General features: G+C 38.8%; 1 protein-coding gene across 2 annotated transcripts in view; it reads right to left on the bottom strand.

Annotated features, from left to right (window-relative positions):
- Window positions 1–21,733, bottom strand: part of EFNA5 (ephrin A5) — a 210,704-nt gene that overhangs the window by 51,282 nt on the left and 137,689 nt on the right. The gene's annotated exons all lie outside the window — the stretch shown is intronic.

Genomic DNA, 21,733 nt, shown 5'->3' on the forward strand with positions numbered 1-21,733 from the left:
ACTCATTGCTATATCTTTAAATCAGTTTTTCTTTATCTACTGAATGTTGCTGTTAAAATTCTCCAAAGCAGATAAAATTCAAGTATCTTCACACTGCTGCCTAACACTGTAAAAACCAGCTTCTGTCCTCAAAATCTTGTTTGCAGTGGTAGCAAGATCACACAGCTAAAAACCAGCCACTTAAGCTGTGCTCTTCCATCAAGAAACACAGGAAAAAAAATCATCTTGATATGAATAATTACTTTAAAGAATGCATTAAATTAGGTGTAAAACTTCATCTGTCCCAAGAAGCAATTCTTCTACTCAGTAACTGAAGGAATCCATATTGTGAAAAAGAAAAAAAAAAATCTCTAAAAACTTGTCACTCCATACTAATTTTCATACTACAGAAATATTATGACACTGACATTAATATTACCAGCAAGCTTCAGAGCATCATGATGGGTGTTGAAAGGAATTACCAGTTCAGTCACCTTCTGTGCTCTACCTTTTCTTTTGCTTATGTTAAAGAAAAGCTAAACATGCCTTTTATATTTTAAATATATTGGGCTAATTTCATTTTTTAACAATACTAAACCACACACTATGCAAAAGGAGACTAGAAACTGAAGAAAGAAAAGCATTATTGAGTCATTAAGATTTCTAAGAATACAGGAGAGAAAAGGGAAGATCAAGTTAACGTGATAGCTTGCCATTTACTTCAGTTACACATGATCTGTAGACAAAACTGTCCATCCCACAAGAGCTACTGCATCAAGTTTCACTTTCTTCTGCAATAGGGCAAAATAGGGAGCAGCTCCCTTGCTTCAGCACATAAATATGTGGGATGAATAGGAACAGAATCAGGCCTACTAAGTATAATATTTAGTTCATTTAGATATCAACTATGCCATTCAGGTAGATAAACTCCAGCTAAGCAGAACAGCATCCGCTGTGTGCAAAAATAATAGCAGAAAACCAGAATTAATAACTGAAGCAGGCTGCTGACAGGAGGAGTATGTTGCCATTTACAAACACAAAGGTTCACCACGATATGCCCAAGTTGTATATTCGCTTACATAGCTTATTTAACATATGTCTGAAAATAATGTTACTGATAAAAATACAGGATTAGCTGCACACTCACAAACACATGGTATATCAAAATAATGTCTACAATTTTATACTGCTCACTAGAAACTTAAACTCTGTATTTATTGTCTAGGCTACTGAGCTTTCTCTTCTGAAGGGCAGCTAATGCCTTTGGGATCAGTGTAATATGAATAAGCATACACACAACTAAGCACTTCAATAGAAGAAAAGAGGGTCTTAATGACAACAGGTGAAGCAAAACAGGTATTACTGAAAAACTTGTTGAAATTCAAGAGTGCTCAAGGCCATCTGATGCTCAGGGCCAGAGGAGAAATCAGCAGAGACCTAACCTAGCTAATTGTCTGCCTTGATTGTGATGATTCTGATTAGAAGAATAATCAGCTTTCAGCAGGCCTTAGGCAAAAAAACACCAAGGCCTTCTTTTTTTTTTTGGTTGTTTGTTTGATGATGATGCAGTGCAGAATGAATGCCAGATCACATCATTAAACCACTCTTGCAAATATTAAAGGAGTTCCTATATGAACAAAGCCAATAATTCCTTTTGTAATTAGCTTGAACATTCTACTTCTGTCATGTTGAGGCTTCACTTACACAGACTAAAAAAAAATACACTGATTTCTAGTTTTTCTTGGATTTGGAGAACCAGTTAAATGCTGGGACTGAAAAACAAGACGTGAAATTTTAGGAGTCCCTGAATTAGCAAAAGTTTATCTAATGTTCAATTAAACTATTGAAATCTGACTACATGTGACACAGATTAATTTGAATTCTTTTTTAGCAGTGTCTTGAATGATTTTCTCTAAATATGTCCATCCACAATAAAACATCCATTTTTCTTTCTGTAACTGACTATGTCATCTCTCCCACTTTTCTGGTACATTATTTACATTCCCAGTCACCAGAAAAACTTCAAGCTAGTCATATTCAAAGTAGATTTCATACTACATTTTCTTGGTAGTGCTCTCTTCTGTATTCTGAGACTTTTGATTTTTGACTACAATCATTTCATCCTTCCATTAGTTGCGTGGTGCTGTAAAAAATTTGAATATTCATTTTAATACAGAGTAACATGTATTGACAATTACATTCCCAGGCTCGTAATTTTAGGAAGCACATCTTGCCGCTTTTTTTGTACCATAGTAGATTAGCCAATCTAATGACTTCCAAAAACTGTTCAGCATATCACACAAAAAAAGCTTAAAAGCAAAGGAACAAAGTAGCTCAAAACAGTTTTTCAAAACAATCTAGCTATCCTACACATAGAAGAAAAGCTTAAGAACATCTTTCAATGCTTAAGTTATGCAAGGAGATTTAGGCATGCCTGAAAAAAGCAAACCAAAAGTGTGTCTTCAAAAGGCTTATCTACAATGTGATATGAGGCATTTCCTAAGGGAAAGCAAAGTCTGAAACAACTGATATTTCACATCCTCCCTTTAAGAATGTCTACATTGAAAAAAATTAATACCTTACGGACGGGTATAAATGTCTGAACAGCAAAAAAAAAATGAAAATCAACAGCCACTAAGTACACTTGACACCTGAAGGTAATTACATGTATGGGAATCCTGACAAGAGCGATTTCTCCTGTGTCCATTTCGAGCCATTTGTCTTCCAGAAAGTTCACCGAAAGAATGTGTCAAACTGTCTATTAAAACGACAACCGAAATATGCAATAAACACATCCATATTTTAGCCTCTGACCCTTGAAAGCTGACACATTTTTTACATTCTTCATGTCAGGATAAGCAAGAATTAAGCTAGCTGTGCGTATCTGAGCCCACTGCCAATGGGTTTTATCCAGGGAGTGTCTTGCTGGAAATCATTTAACCAAAGAAGGAATGAGTAAATGTGTGAAAGAGCTTACTCCAGACCTAGTTTACAGATCCTCTATGTGTCAGGAGACTATAAGTCTTTGCCAAATAGAAACTGTCTTGAAACAATAACCATCCCTAGTCTCAGAATGATGTACAAGTACTGAATGAGCAGATCTTTTTCTCAACTCCAACTCCCTCCATTCAAACAAGGACTGACAAAACATCAGCTGTCTCTCCTCAACATTGTAGTCAGGGCTCAGAATATTCTAGAAACAGAAACTTTTTCAGATGGCTCAGTATGAGCTGCTCGCTTCACCAAGACTGCTAACGAACTGTAAAACTAGCATTCTTGTTAACATTGGCATCCCAGCTCCTATAATAGATGACAACACTGACCTACTGAATCAGAACCTCCAGTTTCGAGTCTTCAGCATGTAGATTTTATGGGCAACATTTTGTTCTGCTAGCGGGATTTTCAGTCCATTTTTAATGCATATATATACATATACTTCCTATACCTTACCTTGGTAAACATATATATGTATGTTTATATACATATAAATATAGCTATATATGCTTACATATAATATAAACTCCAACTCCTCTTCTGATACAAAATCTAGTAAGGCACAAAAGAGCACTGTAATTAGAACCAATAGCTAATTAAATCCACTTTTGATTGCACTGCTTTTTTTCATTTATTAACTTTGCTGATGCCTGCTGGTTTACACTGATGTGACTGACAGCAGTAGTCAAAGGCATTGTCTATGTTACCACAAAGTCTGGCCACTGCCAGAATCTGAGCCAGCTCAGGATCTTGCTCCTGTGTCTATCACCTGGTTCCCAAGTCTCCACACAGCCACCAGTGGACCTCTTCTGTAAAATTTTTTGTAGCTTTCTCCTTGAGTCCAAAAATTAGTCTCTGGGCTAAAGGCCTCCCCCATCCCCCCAAAAGCAGTGCGCAATAACACACAGTACACAGTAACAATACAGACAAAAGAGCCAGCTGCTCTCAGAACTGCCTTGTAGCCACCAAGGGTTTGTCTGAGCAAGCAGAGCATGAAGTTACACTGCTTTCAAGGTTCTTAACAGTAGCAGCATCTCATGAATGCCTGCTTCAGCTAAAAGACATGTCCCAGACCTTTAAGTGTCCATTAAGACTGCAGAAAATTTCAACATCCTCTTGGAAAAAACAGTAAAAACCTCAATGTGAACATACATTCCTATGAGCATAACCAAGCCACCAGTGACCTAAAAGCAGTCTCATACGAGGGTCTGTGCAGAAGAGTTGCCTTCATCGCTGACTTATTGATGGCTTGGCTTTGCAAGCAAAGATTTGGGAAGGGCTTTAACCACGCTTACTATAAGTACGATGACCAAGGGCAAGTGGGATATGCAAATCTGGTTGGAAAAGGGTGCTTAGGCAATCAGGGAGCGTCCGCCCAGGACTGACATCTCCTGAGCGATCTCAAGCTACCCATGCGCTGGTCCGCCCCCATGCAAGGTTGGATCTGCAGCTTCCCATGCACCTTGTCATCTGCCGTTTCGACCCTCGCCCATCCATACAGACAAGTGAGAGTGAGCCCTTCCAGCCTGCGCCGTGGATTTGTTAGGTGAGGCACAGCTTGTGCAGAACTGGCCCCACCCTTTACACCTCAGGTTTAACGGCCATGGCCTAGTTAGCTAGGACGGTGACAGCAAAGTCCTCAGGTCGTAGGTTTTGTAACAGTGTCCTTCTCTGATGGAAGACCTCACAAGGCTAGACGAGCTCCATCAGCCCAGGTTTGAAGATAGGAGTTTTCCTTCTCCTATGAGGAAGGCCTGTCTTCACTAACGAAGATTCGGGAAAAACTTTACCCACGCATTCTGAACAAGACTGTCATCTCCTGGGTCAATCACACACGCCCAATGATGCAACAGCACAACAAGCGTCTAGGTGGGATACTTAGAGGCGTTCAGTCATAAGCCCGCAGATGATAGCCTTACACTAGTGGCTCCTCAGCCAAGCGCATGCACCAGGGGGCTGAACCTGTGGTTCCTCTCATACTGAGCAGGATTACCATTGCAACAGCACACCATCAGTAGGGTAAAACTAACCTGTCTTATGACAGTCTAATCCCAGCTCACATTCCCTATTAGGGGGTTAACAATCCAACGCTTGGTGAATTCTGCTTCACAATGATAGGAAGAGCTGACATCGAAAGATCAAGAAGTGACGTCACTATGAATGCTTGGCTGCCACAAGCCAGTTATCCCTGTGGTAACTTTTCTGACACCTCCTTCTTAAAACCCAAAAAGCCAGAAGGATCGTGGTCCTAAGGTGAGCTCAGGGAGGACTGCAACCTTCCGTGGAGCAGAAGGGCAAAAGCTCGCTTGATCTTGATTTTCAGTATGAATACAGACCACGAAAGCAGGGCCTCACGATCCTTCTCACTGACTTATTACAACTTCAGGAAATAACTTAAGTTTTTGCAGTGTAAATCCCCCCTGTCAGTAAGGACGGATTTTCATTACCAATAGACATTCTGCAGAGATGGTTTAAAGGGCCAGCAGGGTTACATCTAGTATCTACAAAACTGTTCTCATATTTGTTTCCAGCCTGCTCTGAAGGATTTTGCAGGTCAGCAACAAACATTTTCATTGACAGCAGAAAATCTGCACTGAGTCCTACTATTTCACCATTTACAGCTAAAGGCTGTAAGATACAGTGTCCTAATCTTAGGATGGAGGCATTTCAACACTCTTTTCTGTTTTGGTCTAAGGCTTTAACAACTCAAGTCTCTGTTATTTTCCATCAAGACAGCATCCTCTAGAACTTGTTTGACTTAAACAGACTCCCACAGCAGGAAAGGTAAGTGACAGAAAACAGCTTTTAAGTCTCTGCCCAACTTACCAACCAAGTGGAAAGAAGCCTTTCCGGACACCTACAGACTTCATATCAGAAACTTGAATGCATTGAGGACTGCACCTCCCATCCACTTAGCACACGACTACATTTTACTCTGAGACCCAACAGCTGATGAATGCAGTGTCACAGCACCATAATGAGATTGCTATTGCAGGGGACCTGTTTTCCTCTGCAAAGAAGTGAATGTCTGCACAATTTTAACATTAAAAAGAGGAGCTCATCAAGGCATTTTTGAGACACTGGAAGAGCACTTAAAATTTAGACCTTACTATGACTATCTACATTATTTCCTTAATATTACTTATTCTTGTCCTTTACAGCTTACATCAAATAGTGGGTTGGTAAACTCTGTGAGAGAAGACAAGGTATGAAACAGTAGATTAGGGACCTGAACATCAGGATCCACTGTTGGGCATGTCCCATATCAGATGTCCTGTATGCTGTCCTACCGCATGTTTTCCATGGCAAAAATATCAGTGCTTCACTGCTGTGAGAAAATAACCACTAATGGCTGAATCATCTGGACACTAGGAGGCCACATAAATATCTAATCAGGAAGATTAGATAAGCAGAAAATCCAGCTTTCAGATTTATCTGCTAGTCCTGCAGTTTCAGCACCCAGGCTTTTTTTTCAGTGAATTCTGAGCATCTGCACAGGCATGAGACCTGCCAACACCAGGAGCAGCTTCTGCCACCTGAACTTCTCCCAAATCTATTCATACAGTCAGAAGATTCAGGGGCTTACACAAAACTATTTCCTCTCTGAAGCAGTCACCACAGGAATCAGCTGGAAGGAACTATCTGTAGTGTGTAGGATGAATAAATACCTAAGCATTAGTCCTGTGCAAATAACTTTTGCGTTTGGGGCAAGGAAAAAGCCTAACTATTATAATTTAATTTACAGAATTTAAAATTTAAATTTTCCTTTTTAATGCTGAAACGACTGGTTCACCTTTTGCAACTATTTTCCCTAAATCCCCTGAATGAATTTAACACGAATTTATGAACTTATATACCTTTAGTCCACCCAAATCTGGTTTTTAGTTAGTATTTTTATGCATAGAAAAACATTTAAAAATAGTGAAACACACAATTTTATTTTCTTCCTCTCCCAATAAATTCTAAACAGAAGCTTCAGGAGCCAACGTAACAGAAGACAGCTCCTTTCACAACAAGCAGAAGCCCCCATATAAAGTGGAGAATATGGGTGAGAATATGAGAAATAACAAAACAGTATTCAGAATGCATATTAGGTGATCATAATACATAAAAGGAGCAATGAGAAACTAGAGCATAAGATTATATTAACGGAAGACTAGAACTTGCTGTGACTGATCCAATTCAGCTGGGCAAGGGCTCAATGGTAAAAAGGAGTCCAAAGCAATCTCTTCCTTCTCCATAGAATCATAAAATCATTTAGGATGGAAAAAGACCTTCAAGATCATAGAGCCCAACTGTTAACCTAGCCCTGCCAAGTCCACCACTTAACCATGTCCCTTAGTGTCACATCTACAGATCATTTAAATACCTCTATTGATAGTAACTCAACTGCAACTGAACACAGGATTCAAGGCACAGTTTCACCTACTTCTGCACTGTGTTTCAGCCCAGAAGTGATGTCTGGAACTAGTCTCCACTCCAGCTGACTTCCTGTTTCATGGCTGGGGAACCCTCCCAGGGCAGCAGCATACGTCCTGCTTCTATGCCACCTGCACCCTGGCTGTAGCTTTAGCACTATGGCTGGAATCCAGTGGGGAGAAAGCACTGCTTGGTGGGCAGGATGACTCACAGGGGAGTCCCTGCTGCCTCACCACAGACTGCAGCAGGGCTCCAGGATATCTTTGCCAAAGGCACGTCACTCAGGATATGTGGCACTTGCAGTTCTGCCTAGAAACCTGGATGGAAGAGTTTCTCCCCCTTTTAACCTTTTTTTTTTTTTTGTTATTATTTTGTTTTTAATAATGGCATAATGTTTTGCTTAGACACTTTACACCCCTGCTGCAACAGTGTAAAGTCTCAAGTGTGCACAGCAATGAAATGCCTCAGGGAACTAGTTTGCAGAACACAAGGTAACATCAGCTTTGTAATTCAATTCCCAGTGCATTTTGCACAGCTGAGAATTAGAAATAAACAAAGTTTCAGGGAGCAAGTTTCTCCAGGCAGTGAGGGGAAAAAAGAAAAGAACTTTTCATTTTTTTAATGAGGGACAGTGAAGCCCACTCCTGAGAAAGGATGCAGTATCTGAAAGGATCAAAGAGGTGTGTAACAACTGGCAGTGAAGGACTATACTGGAATTTGTACACAGTAGATACGTTTATAGCATCAGCTGCCAAAGGTCAATAAGTACACCTAGGTGCTTTACAAGGAAAGCACAAAAGAGACAAGGCAGAGAGGAACGGTACCTGCACTGTATCCAGCTGTACTCACATAACTGCAGGAGTCATTCTGACATCATCTGATTGTTCTCATATCCTGTCCTTTTCGGTTGTCATCTTATTTCCAAATCATGAAAAAAACCCTTGTCTGGGATAAATCAAGACAGTAAGAGTATGAAATTCAGAGATAACTGGACAGTAAGAACATGAAATTATCACATAGCATGTACTTCTGAATTCCTAAACACAAGCAATAGACCAGCAAGTGACACCTTCAAGATTTCTTTTTCTCCTTACTTTCAAGCTTAATATAGCATACTGCTCCTTCACTCATGCTATGAAGTGCATCTCAACAATGTAAGAAATACCCTATGCTTTGTTTTACAGTAGCCCAGTCTCTGGGAAGACTGGCCTGCCTAGTCAATACCTTTGAACAGAATTACATCCAATAAGCAATTACTGTTAGGCATGACCCTTTCCTGCCAGTCATACAAGATAGAGAACTTTCCCTACCCTCATTTAACTTTCTGCCTGTTACAAGGTAAAACGATTGATTTATAAAGAACTAAGAGTGCTTTTTGACTTAGCATCTACTTTGTATATACTGATGAGACAAGGAAAAAACTGATAGTGGATGAAAGAATGACCTGCCACACAAAGAAGAGGTTGTGGACTCCATCCATTTTGTGCTCTGTCTTCTACTATTGCCAGCTGACTATTTCTGCTCATAAAAGAGCACAAACTATCCATAAGTGCAAAATAGATGGAGCACAAATTGATTTGGTAACATCACACACAGACATACTGTATGAATAATGAGGTTCAGTTGCAGTCTGTCATACAGAAAGCATACCAGCGTGAGTGATTTTTTGAAAAGTTGACTGAGTAACATATAATTCACCAAAGTAAAAATGTAAAAAATAACATCTACTCTTAATACAACTTTCCTTTGCATTTTTAAGAAATCATTTACCACAAAAAGTAGTATTTAAAGCTACTCTGAATCATATTCTTCTTATAACTAACTCTAATAACTTCAAATTAAAAACTGAAACCAGCTTGTCTGGATATCTTTATTACCAGCTAAATTCAAGTTCTTCTGAAAGAGCTTGTTCATTTGGTGTGAAACACTCCAGATAAAGCAGCAGCTCCATCTGAATATCTTCAGTCTTTAATTTCAAGTTATCTAGATCCTTCACAGCTCAGACAGTGCCATTACTCAAAGTGAGAATGGAAAACTACATAATTTCTTTCTGACCAACTCACAGACGATGCACACTGGACACCAATTTATTCTCAGTCAAGTATGTAGTCCTTTTACATACTCATAGACAGTATTTTCCTCTGACTAACTATTCGAGCTGTTCAAGGTAATTGGGCAACTGCTGTCACCAAATAAATTCTATGGGTAATAGAAAAGCCTGGGTAACGCAGCAAAGGATATTTTACTTCAATATATTCAGTTGGGTTCATAAAGTCCTCCTAGCTATGCATTTGCAAGTCTTTCATCAGCCCTACACTGGCTCCAGAGCTGCTCAGCAGACATATAAACCTCTCAGGTCTTAGACACATTAGACAGACTTGAATGCAGGACAGGTGTCTTTTTGCTAGCTTTCTGCCCCAGAACTACTATCCCCTTGGCAGCTCATGCTTGGAGGTATTGCTTAGCCTCTCTGCCCCTCCAGAAGGAAACCCCCAACCTAATGGACTGATGATGGCCCAGGGTAGCACAGTTCCTGATGAGTCTCCCTGCCCTGCAGCCCAGCACAGCTTGTGGTATAGCACTGTGTAACTGGCTTGACTATGACCAACCCAGCTTCAACACCAGAGAGCTGCTTCTCCCCCTCACCCCCTGCACCAGTCAGAGCCACCCAGAAAGGACCTAGGACTTAGGCCACGCTAGGACCACACCAGCTACTTGCTGCTCAGCTGGGTAATCATCTAGGCAATCCACACTGACTTCTCACTCACCATCCCATTGCATTAGCTGCTGCAGTAGCTGAATAGTGCAGCACCTAGTAAGCCACTACAGAATTGAGGCTGCCTTCTTATGCAAAAGACCACAGTAACAATCACCTTAAAGCACAATAGACATTAAACAAATAAAGCAATAAGCTGATGAACTGATTTAGTCAAGCTGATTTGTAAAAAAGTCTATTATCTAATACAGGCAGTATCTTTAAATAACCATGTGACTTATGCAATGGCTCCTGCAATATTTTACATCCTAAGAAAGTTAAACCGAGTGCTGAATTCTTCACCAAAGAGGTTTTGAAAAAAAAAGCTTGAAAGGAATGTTCTGCTTCAGGTCACACAAATTCTGGTGTGTCCTACATACAGTAACCTCTCAATCAATTAATTCCTGCAGCTTTTTAAAATATTCTTTTTTAGGTTTGCCTTGATATACCTTGAGTGTATCAGGTCATCAATGAAACTACAATATCTGTACTTTGTGTTGAAGATCTTCACTGCACGCAGTTGTTAGACAGACTAAGATACAAGCATTTTAGATGTGCACAGTAAGCTTTTGGCCAAAACACCAAAGCTTGCATTGAAGACTGTAGGAAATAAACAGAAAACAAAATACCTGCTCTACTGTTAAACTGGTGTTAGTATTGTAAATTCAACTGTAAACTTTGTTCCAATCAAGCCACCCAAAATGCTGCATAGGAGATAACAATTAATACTGTAGGTCTGAACCTGTTTCTATTAATGTCATTGGTAATTCTACTGCTATCTTAAATAAGATTCCACAAAATCTCTACTTTTTGGCTGCATGTTACTAAAAAGAAAAAATAATCGGCATCTGAGTGGCTGGAATTTTACTTGTGATTTTTCTGATGAGTCTCATGTGTGCTTTTAAAGCTCTTACATGTTTAGAGTAGCCTTTACAAAATGGAAAAACTCTTCTCTTTCCACTAAAACATCTTGAAGGAAGTGAAAACAGAAAACAGTATAACCCAAGAAGTTCATTCAAAACACCTGGACACTAATATTGTGCCTACAAAAAAAGCACGTTTTTTTTTTTAACAAATGCAAGGAAGTATTCATATTGAATTGCTTCCCTTAAGGAGTGATTCTCTTTCTATATCTTTGACACTTATTGTAGCTTTTAACTGTATGACCCTTCTCCAAAAAAAGCCAAAAGCTTCTTCTCAGCCAAAATTCGAGAAATGGACTGAATACCTCTTAAATCACTATGCAACAAGAAAATAGATTAAGCTAAAAATATGATTTATAAAAAAGTGTTCAGAAATAAAATCACTTGGGCTTAACACTGCAGACAGCATAAGGATGTAATACTGGTATAAAATGGAACTATAACCAATGGAATGACTAGATCTAGAGTATATGGTTGAGAGAACTCCTGACAGAATTGATCTATAAATGATATAGCTGGATATGTTTCCCCACAAACACCTGAATATTACATTTTACATAGTTTTACATAAATCCACAAACCTTCCCACATCCCATTTTCTTCTTCCTTTTGAAGAACAGGAGGGAGCAATATGGAGAGGAAAGGGAGTGAGAGACTTTCGTCTGAAAATGCTACAAACAGTACATAACTCATGATCTGTTTTAAAGGATGCAGTTATTGAGCTATATATCTACGAATGAAGTGTTTAGCTGGCAAACCTAAGCACAGCAGTAATTTTCTTATGCAGGGTCCACTTTCAGAAAGGCTGGAAGCAGAAGGGGGTTTAAGTGTGAAGGAAAGTTACTCAAAGCAATACATAAAATGTAAAGACCACTGAAGAACTTAAAGTATGAAAAGCTTTTAAGATACAGTAAAAGCAATTACTTGCTGATACAGCATCAACAGGAAATTCATTACACACAATTTCACAGAGAGACAAGTAAGAGGCACTCTTGCACGGGAGCAAGTTACCACGAGGTATTTTGGCCCTGGCTTCATCCCTAAAATGTTGTAGCTTTCCATTCCCTGCCTGGCATATAATAATATTCAACTTCTTGACTGAGATATTAGAGCAAGCCACTTCCACCACACTCTCAGCTGCCCTGAATTCATAGAGTTGCTGCAGGTTACATCTCCTCAACCAAACGGAAACAAACTTTAGCTGAAATAAATCTCTTTCCTCAATTTTTCAATTATTACTTGATTCAAAAGAACCTGGGATTAAATAAAACACTGTACTTTGCAGGTAACTGCCTCACACACAAACGAAGGAATGTTAAATCAAAGAGACAAACATCTGGAGAACAGTTCACTGCTTCTCATTCCAAGCTCTCTTTTTTAACAGGAATGGGATGGCATTTCGTGGCAGCCTGTGCCCCTGAGCGAGGGATGGTATCTGTTGGGAATGTAAAGCTCTTTTGTTTTGTTCTTGGTGCCAATTCATAGAATTGTGGGCAAAACAACTCCAAAGGTTTGTGCCTGTGACCCAAGCATAACCAATCCATGTTTTCTTCAGTGACCATTTTATAATACACATTTTTGCTTTCCACCAGGTATTTTTACAGGGCAAGCAAGCGATCTGGCAAGTTAGGGTGTCCCCTAAACAAAGGAATCATTGTTAAAAATAGAGCTCTTTCTTCTACTGATGTAATTACTTCTATAGGCTAGCATAGTCATTCATAGGCTTAAAAATTAGACAGAAATGAACTGCCATATCCCTCTCTCCCTCTTTCTATCCCCTTGAAAACTTCTTTAGCTACTTTCTCCTCTTTTAAAAGAGAGATATGCAACATATTTAAGATTCTCTTAAGAGAGCTATTTAAAACTGAAAAAAAAAAAAAACTTCTAGTAAAGGAAAATCATCGATGTATTCTTTTTGTAAACATGGCTTAACACATTGGCCAAGCCAGGCTGTTAACTATCCTATCACAGTAAGTATAGAAAGAATGCAGACAATTCCAGCTGAAAGCATATGAAGCAGATAATCAAAGTCATTATTAGACTTTGTTCCTAAGTAAATTCATCATAGGTTATGGAAAAAATTCAGTGAACACTTTATCATGTAGAGTTCTCATCAATTTCTGTTCCTAGTTTTCTAAGGGGATTTCCACTTAACAAAATGAGTTTGTCCAAACACATCAGTCTTACAGCTTGGGGACAGCAAAGAATGTAGAGAAAAAACAGACCAAGGTCACAGCAAAACAGTCCTCCCAGATTCCCGGAGTGGGAATGCATAGCCATGGTCTTTGCACCCCTTGCCTCCTACACCATCCGCTGCAGAGAGTGTAACAGATCACATTGTGTATCTTGTGATTATAATAACACTTGTGAAAACCGTAACTGGAGTACAGAAAAAGAAGTTGCGTACAGTGAGGGAATGAACAACTGTGCTCACACATACATGCTATGGTAGAAAATCTCAGGTCAGACTTTCTGTAGTTGTTAAAGAGTTCATACATACCTTGTCAGGGGCAGTAAACAAGCCCAAGCATAACCAAAATAAAACTCTATGACCCACTTAGATCTGTTACCGCAAATATGGAAAGCCAAACTTGCACACACTAGCCCTTACTTTTGAGTATTTCTTAGTGGGGATTACTTCTCTTTTGTTAGGATGTATTGCTCTCACATGCGCACACACAGACATGCAGAGTTTATTCATCTAGCATGTGCTGTGACAATCACCTGCACAGTCATGAAACCAGCACAAATTATAATTTGGTATGGATGTTAGAAGAAAGTGTTTTGGCAGATGCACACTAAAAATCATTGAGAATTAGGAGAAAAGAAATAAATGGGATTATAACACAGATTAAAACAGGCAAGACACTTATAATAAAAAAAAATTAAACAATATTTTATAGGCAGAGAAAAAATATTTTAATAATAATAAATTTTAAGTGTGTACTTTAAAGAGGGGGGGATGTTTATGAGAAAACAAATTAATGATCGCTTTTTTATGAGAGAAGAAAATTAATTTTATAGTTTTTCACTTGTCAACAAATTGTTTCATAAGATATCAGCTCATGTTAGAAGCAATCCTTTCACAGACATTCCTGAATAATAATTGTGCCAATCAACATTATTTAGAGGAGTGGGCTCACTTTTTCAAGGTGTTTTTTAAATACTCCACTATTCAGCTATCACGCTTCTACAATGCAAGAGGTTCCCTGGGGTCCTACTATAAAACCTTTCCTCCTCCTCCCTTTTACACACATGTTATTTTGTTTTTAGGAACCAACTTTGAATCAGCAGCTCTGACAGATTTAAGAATTGAAATTACATGCTAAAATCCACATGACTGAAGATTAACCATTTGTACTCCAACAAAAGAGAACACACTTGCAGAGTGCTTCAGCGATTGAGTGAAAATGGGCCTAAAGGAATTGCTGAAATATAACTGAATGTTAGTATTCATAGCATTACAGAGCACTGGCTTTAGACAGCCAGTACACAAACATGGGTGTTTTTTCTATGAAGTTAATACCCTCAGAATATGATGTCTGCTACTCTGCAGTTAACAATGGAAGGAATCAGACAGAAGCAAGTTAAGGCAAGGGTGGTTCACCCCTATCCTTTGTTCTCCATTTCTTTCTTGTTCTCCCCAGTCCTAGAAAGCTCTGTTCTTTTTGCAGTTTTCCCATCTTGGCCTATTATGGGGTAACCTTCTAATGAAGGAAGCCTGATGAAAAAGGAGCACAACAGAAGAGCACCCTCTCCAGGGGACCTCTCCAGCCAGAAGATAAGGGGAAGAAAGGAGTTTTTCCAGTCAAGAAATTTCCTATTAATCTTTCTTCCCCCTACCCTTCCAGCCTCCTATGCCCCTCTGTCATGCTAAAGAGGACGACTCAAACTATATTTTCTACAAATGTTCTTTTGAAACAATAAATAGAAGAGGGAAACACCTTGTAAGATGTCACCCATTTGTAATCGGTGCTAGTTTGGCACAAGTCTTCCACCCTAGCTGGTCCAAAATACAGCAAGACTGCCTCAAAAAAGATGAGGAATATGATGCTCCCTCTGAAAGGAGAAAACTGCAGGCTACCACTGTCAGCCTGACCTTGCCCCTGTGTAATTTTTTCCATCCTTACTAATGTATCTTTCAGCACAAGACTGAATGGAGAAATGAGATGAAGAAAGCCACTGCACTTCTCTGCCAGTGAACAACACTAGAGTATACTACGTAGGTGTTCCTGTTTCTGCACAATGAACAATTTTGTTAGTGCAATTTAGCCTCTAAAAGAAGTTTCACTACCCAGAAAAACAACAGAAACAATTTTCAAGTCAATAAATATACCTAAATTATAGCCTCCCAGCTAAAGATACGTCATATCCTTACTCAGGGATTTCAAATGCTCTTTCAAGTGTAAGAAGATTCGCTGGTGATCAAATATGAAGAGGTGATAATTTCCTCAAATTAGGAGGACATTAACAATTAAGTGTTAATGTGAACATTGTTACAGTAAGGCAATTATAACTGTATTCCATGAAGAGCAATAGGAAATAATTACTCTTATTCTCAAGTGGTAGATCTAAGAGAATGAGATTCCCAATCTTAAATTCCTTAGACAGGCAGCTCTCATTTCCTACTCTATGAAAGAATCATTCTTTCTTTATTGGAAAGGTATCTCCTAGCTTTAACAAAATGTGCATACACTTTCACTTTTGTTCGGTACCAAACAGTAAGCTAAAGACATTTCCAGGATATCCATCTATCTCCAGGTGCAGGTGCAATATCCTCCAAGCAAACACTGGCCACCTCTTCCAGGTGCCTTTAAATGCAGAGTTCACCCAGAACCAAGGAACAGTCATGCTCATTTAGCACAAGAGATTCCTCATGTGTATGCAAGTACTCTCCACCTGAAGGATCTCTGACCTAGTCTGAGGCAGGTGCAAGTGCATCACATAGCACAATCACCACTTAAAATTTGCAATACTAACGAGATGGCCCATGGTAACTTGCATGCCAATGGTTGGCTGCCAATGATCCTTGCGATCTAAATCTTCCAAAAATGCAAGACTAGCACAGTCTTTCCTGTGGGTCATTAAGCTTTAATAAATTACTGGGTGTGAAGCCCTGCAGGATGGGAGGGGGGCATATATGTTATTTGTGATCTTAAACAGCTAAGAAAGGCTAAGTGCATTTTGGTGCAAAAATAAAACCAATGTAGAAAAAACTGAAAGCGGGCATAACAGCAGCACCAATGCCTCTTAACAACAAAACAGATACTGAAACCTTTCAGCTCTCAGAAGCCTGCATTCTTTGCTGGCTTTTAGACATTATCATTCCACACTCTCCATATTAAACACAGAGGTACTGGTTGGCTGTAATAATTAGGAAAGTGTGTCAAAAAGATGTTAGCACAAGGAATGTGTCAGGTGACAGAACAGTGCCTCCAAGGACTCTGGGACCTGTCAACCTCTGTAACTATATCCTCCTGCTCTGTCACAATAGAGTTAATTAGAAACATCTGTAGTGTTGAGATCAAGCAGAGGCGGTGGGGGCAGCTTATTTGCACAAGAAAGGTACAACTCGTGGGAGGTAGAGAGAGTAGAATCACAAACAGATACAGATCAGTTACATGAACCTGATCAGTTTTCTAAGCTACATGCACTTCCGAAATAAGACTACCTCAACTGTAACATTGGCAAACTGACTTACCGAAATCTTTACAGCGAGAACAGGTCTCCAATGAAATGCAAAACATTCATCGGTTCATTCATTATGGCATAGGCTGCTCCACAGGTTCCTCTGAAAAGCAAACTATGTTGCCTTTACCTTACATTTTTGCTTAAGACCTTAGGGCAAGTTAAAAATCCTGATTTGTTTAATCACAGTCCCTGCTGCTCCAGTTTCTAGCAAGCAAATCCTTTAACTGAGAATTCCCTCCTTTTCCCAAAACAAGATGTACTTTGGGAGAAGTCTTTGTTACAGGTGAAACTAGAACTTTTATTTCTCCCGTTCCCAAAGCACAGATCTTTCAGTCTAACCAGCATAACGTGTTACACTTTGGCAAACACTGACGAATGTTTGCCAAATTTGGGGTTGAATGTTTTAATATTATACTCCAAACAGAATTCAAGAAATTAAAAAGGTAAAATAAGTTTACAGCTAGAAAAGAACTTGGCAGAGTTGCGCACATGCACAAATGCAACTCAAAGAACTTTCTTACAACTCTGTTCTCGTATACCTCCATTAGAAACCAACTGCTTTTAATAAATTAGTGTGGGATAGCTGCAGAATTTCAGGCTGATCCCTACTCTTTTCAAATATAGAGAGCTTCCTGGGCATATTAAAACTTGTCAGAGAAGAGAAGCAAAGTGGAAAAAAAAAGAAGAATCATTTTTGTTTAATCCGTAAAATACATGATTAAAGAAAAACAGGATGCAGAGTCCTCAAAGGTAGCATGAAGAATTACATAAGCAAATCACATGATTGAAATATAAATCTGTAAACAATTTTTGGCAGGCATTTTCTGAAACACTCATTCTCTGCTTAAATTTAATTTGATACATAGCTGACCCTCGGGTTCCGAGCACATACTCCCCAGCCGCTGCTGTTTACGTGACTCTCACCCTAGCACACCTCAGCCCTCTAGAGCTTCCTGTTACCATGCCAGTGGTGGCACATGCAAACACTTTGCCCATGAATCAGTAGGTCCACACTTCGGTCACACCTGTCCATAAGCATAGCAAAAGCAGATTTCATGGGCTGCTGGATACGGTAAGCCAGATACCCAGGGTAAGGGCACCTTCTGCCACCTCCACTGATGCACAAGGGTTGGCGGCAAGGTGTGATGGCCAGCTGTGGGCAGCAAGATCTAAACCCATCAAAGCTACAGATGTTAATGTAATTTGTTAGAAATACTATTTTCCCTATGGATTTTTGTGAAAAGAAAATCACCCCCAAACTTCCAAAGGAATAGCTGTTTGCTAACTGTAGTCCTTCTCCTCCCTCTTATATCCCAGCAGTCCCACTTCAGAGTCTTCTGTTTCAAAATTTAAGAAACCCCAGCTCTTCTTTAGTCCATTTGTTCTTATTCATCACACTATTCTTTTTTTCTTTCAATCCCAATTTCTTCTGCTGAACCACTTGGAAATTTGAAAAGGTCTGTTATTACCATATTGCCAAGGAAAAATTTCTAGTCATGGTACTTAAACAATTGATTATCAGATTTTGACATGTATACATTTTTAAAAAAGGTGGGGTTTTTTTTAATGAAAGAAAAGCTCTCAGCATTTAAGAACAATATACAGGTGGAAGTAATCACATTAGTGCTTGATAAAGCTGAAGAGCTAATAACTCACAATGGCAAAGATTTAACCACTTTGGCTCTACCAATAACTCCAAGCATGAATGTTATTGAGTTCTGTAGTGCTGCCTGCAGCAATGCAAAACTGCAGAGTGTTTGAGCAGAATGCAAAGATTATGGTTTTCAGAGTTTCATTTTCATCCAAAAACTGCCATCAGCAGTTTTGTACGGGTAAAATCTTGCCAGTTTATTAAAATTTGGGATGTGTAGCCCTTAAATCCCTGGCAGGAAGTCCAGAATTTGGACACTCCTTTTATGTTCTATTTCATGTAAGGTACATCCTGGAAGAAATCCAATAGCCTGTGCTGACATACAATAATCTTTATTTTTCTAGATCATTTTTGCTAATCTGAAATGTCTGCATCATATAACACTGCAGAAATTCTTAAACCAAAAAGGATATCAGTGTGTGACTTAATAAGACACCCAAACAAGACATTTGCTGATACATAGGCTACTTAAGGCAAAGATACGCAAAAGCAGGAATAGATTTTTCAGAGGATTGTTTTTTGGTTCAGTGTAGGACTTTTTGGTATCTCAAGAAAAATCTCTTTCACACCACCAGACAGCGCTGGCTGTTTCAGCTGCCTTCAAAAGCAAGAGTCTTTGCAATTACAAAAAAAAAAAGAAAAGAAATGTTGCTAATGTGTTTCTTCTTTAACAGTCATTAGAAAACAGGCATACATAACATTTTCAAACCATGGAGGTACAGGATACATTCCTGACCAGAAGAATTAAAAATTCATCATTTTTTCAATTACACAGATTTCTAATTACAAAAAAATTATCTAGATGTAGCCATGCCACTTAAAACTTTCCAGACACATACTCTGTGTCAAGTTACGGCTGTGTCCACAAAGTGCAGGTTGAGGTCCCCATGGCTTCTTAACTCAGTTTAACAAGCCATCAATTAAAGGCAGTTACTTAGAGGAAGAAAAACTGATTGGTTGCAGAGGGATTTCTGGACACTTTAACTGATATCCACTGAAAATACATGAGAAGGATTTCAAACTCAGAAAAAAAATGACTGCCAAAAGCCCTGACAGATATATAATGACACAATAGAAATAGCACAATTATGTCGTATTTAATACCCTACTTGTGCCACATTACACAGCTGCTTTTGTTATACTGCAGTGCCAAACACAGTCCCTTCTCTCTTATCTCTTCCCCAGTCTAAATGAACAAGGAACAAAATTAATTTAGCAGTTTTGTGGACACAACCTCAATGCAGAACACAAGTTTTACCTTGAACTGAAGTCACAAAGGTGAGGTAAGTAATCGTCTTGACTGTGAACGAAATTGTCAAATTTTCAGTTCCTTCCCAAATTCATTAAGAAAGGTCCTGATTCCCATAGCTTTACCCAGAATAATTAGCAGCAATGAACACTGGTAGGATTTCAGTGTGCTGGTCAGCCTATGGGATTAGTCACAAAGGTTTTGTAAATTTCAGAAGATAAATACACAGATGTTGGGGGGGGGGGGGGGGGGGGGGGCAAAAAAAAAGAAAAGACTGTAATGGATGCAGTCAGAACCATTAAGTAGTTTAGAATTTCTAAGACTCCCACAACTAATAAATTTTATGGGAAAAATCATGAAAGTCAGATGGTAAAAAAATATGTAGCATAAAAGTTACAAACTTCTAGACAGCTTGTAAAACAGTGGTAGTGCAAGAGAGAAATGGTAAACACACTAACAAGAGTTCATCAGTCTTAATAAATAGAACAGGGTCACATGGGTTTACTTCTGGAACTCATAAAGGTCCCTAAGTATCTAATTATTTCTGAAAAAGTCTTGAGGTTTTATTCTATTTCTCAACAGATTAGCTCATTCTTTGTCAGATACCATTTTAAACTGAAATATAACCCTTTTAAGAAACTAATGTTTGTTTCTTATTGCCCCTGCCCATGGCAGGGGGGTTGGAACTAGATGATCTTAAAGTCCTTTCCAGACCTAATTATTCTGTGATTCTACTATAGAATACTATGTATCGTATGTTCTTCCAAGGGAGTATTACTAAGCAATATTAAACAGTATATCCTAACGGAAATAATACAAAAAAAGTATTTCTTAGGAGAAGTATGTAACAAAATCGGTCATGGCACCAGGCTGCATAGTAGCTCCAGATTTGGAAGAAAATGTCGGATTAAGACCAAGACGTTCACTTCTAAATTTCTACTTTACTGCAGACTACAAAAAAGTCTTTTCTATGACCTTGCCGGGGGAAGTCTAGGCTATGTTGTCACCTTTACAAAAATGCAATCATCCTCCTCACTAGGCAGATTTTTAATTCACTGGGCCTGACATAAATTTGACAAGTGCTGCTTGTTCATGTGTTTGTGAACAATGATTTTATAGCTTTGCTCAGGCTGGTAACTTCAGAAATCATAAGTAACAATTGCTACCTTTCGGACCAACAGAAACAAACAATGAATAAAGCATTTTTAACTGCAGGGTACATATGTAACCAAATACATTGTAATGGGCAATAAAAATAGCACTTTGTTCTGATTGTGGTGCTAATTAGAATCTGATTTGCCTATTTAAAAGCTGTAACCCATGCTAGCAAGACTCCCAGGCTAGTTTCACTTTTTAGGCTTAAGTACTGACCTCAACAGCTAAAAAATGAAAAAGCAAGTGGGAGTAACAGGTCTGTAAATGTACCCCTTTCTTCTGTTTTGATCAAATAATGATTTGTGTTCAAGTGAGATGATTTTTTCCTAAAAAATGTCACTGCAGAACTGGTTTGGTACCCCTGCTGCCAAACAGGGCATTACCAGGGAGCTTTAAAAAGTAGGACATGACATAGTAATTGATTTTGAGAGTGTCTTTCCCTTCTCCCCTCCTTTCACTGGTTCTTATTTTTCATCTTCAAACCCATTGCTTTGTTTGTCGAGCTACAAACCTGTATTCCATAGTAGCATACTTAAGGAATTCAACCTCAAACACAGCCAGTGATTACCATGTAAGACATAACATTTGCAAAAAGATTTGTATTCATTAAAAACAAAACAAGCTAGGAAGACAGACTTCTTTTCATAAATAATAGCATAAACATCAACAGCTCCCAAGTTCTGCACTGGTTATGTACAACAGAATGTCACGTGTGTCCCATAGAACACAAAAATCATTATGAAACCCAGAGGAAAAATCAAATCTCCTCTCCTCACCTCCAAAAAGCAACTGATGAAGCTTCATCTAAATGACGTATCCACCATGTCCCTATTACATTATCTCCTCAGCTATATATTCAGTTCCCCTCAGATATTACTGAAAACCCCTTGGGCTACTATCTAAATTGAAATGTTCAC

Source organism: Pezoporus flaviventris, unplaced genomic scaffold, assembly GCF_033815535.1.
Source record: "Pezoporus flaviventris isolate CSIRO_AGI_PZ_B2104156 unplaced genomic scaffold, CSIRO_AGI_Pfla_v1 ptg000130l, whole genome shotgun sequence".
Taxonomy (NCBI): domain Eukaryota; kingdom Metazoa; phylum Chordata; class Aves; order Psittaciformes; family Psittacidae; genus Pezoporus; species Pezoporus flaviventris.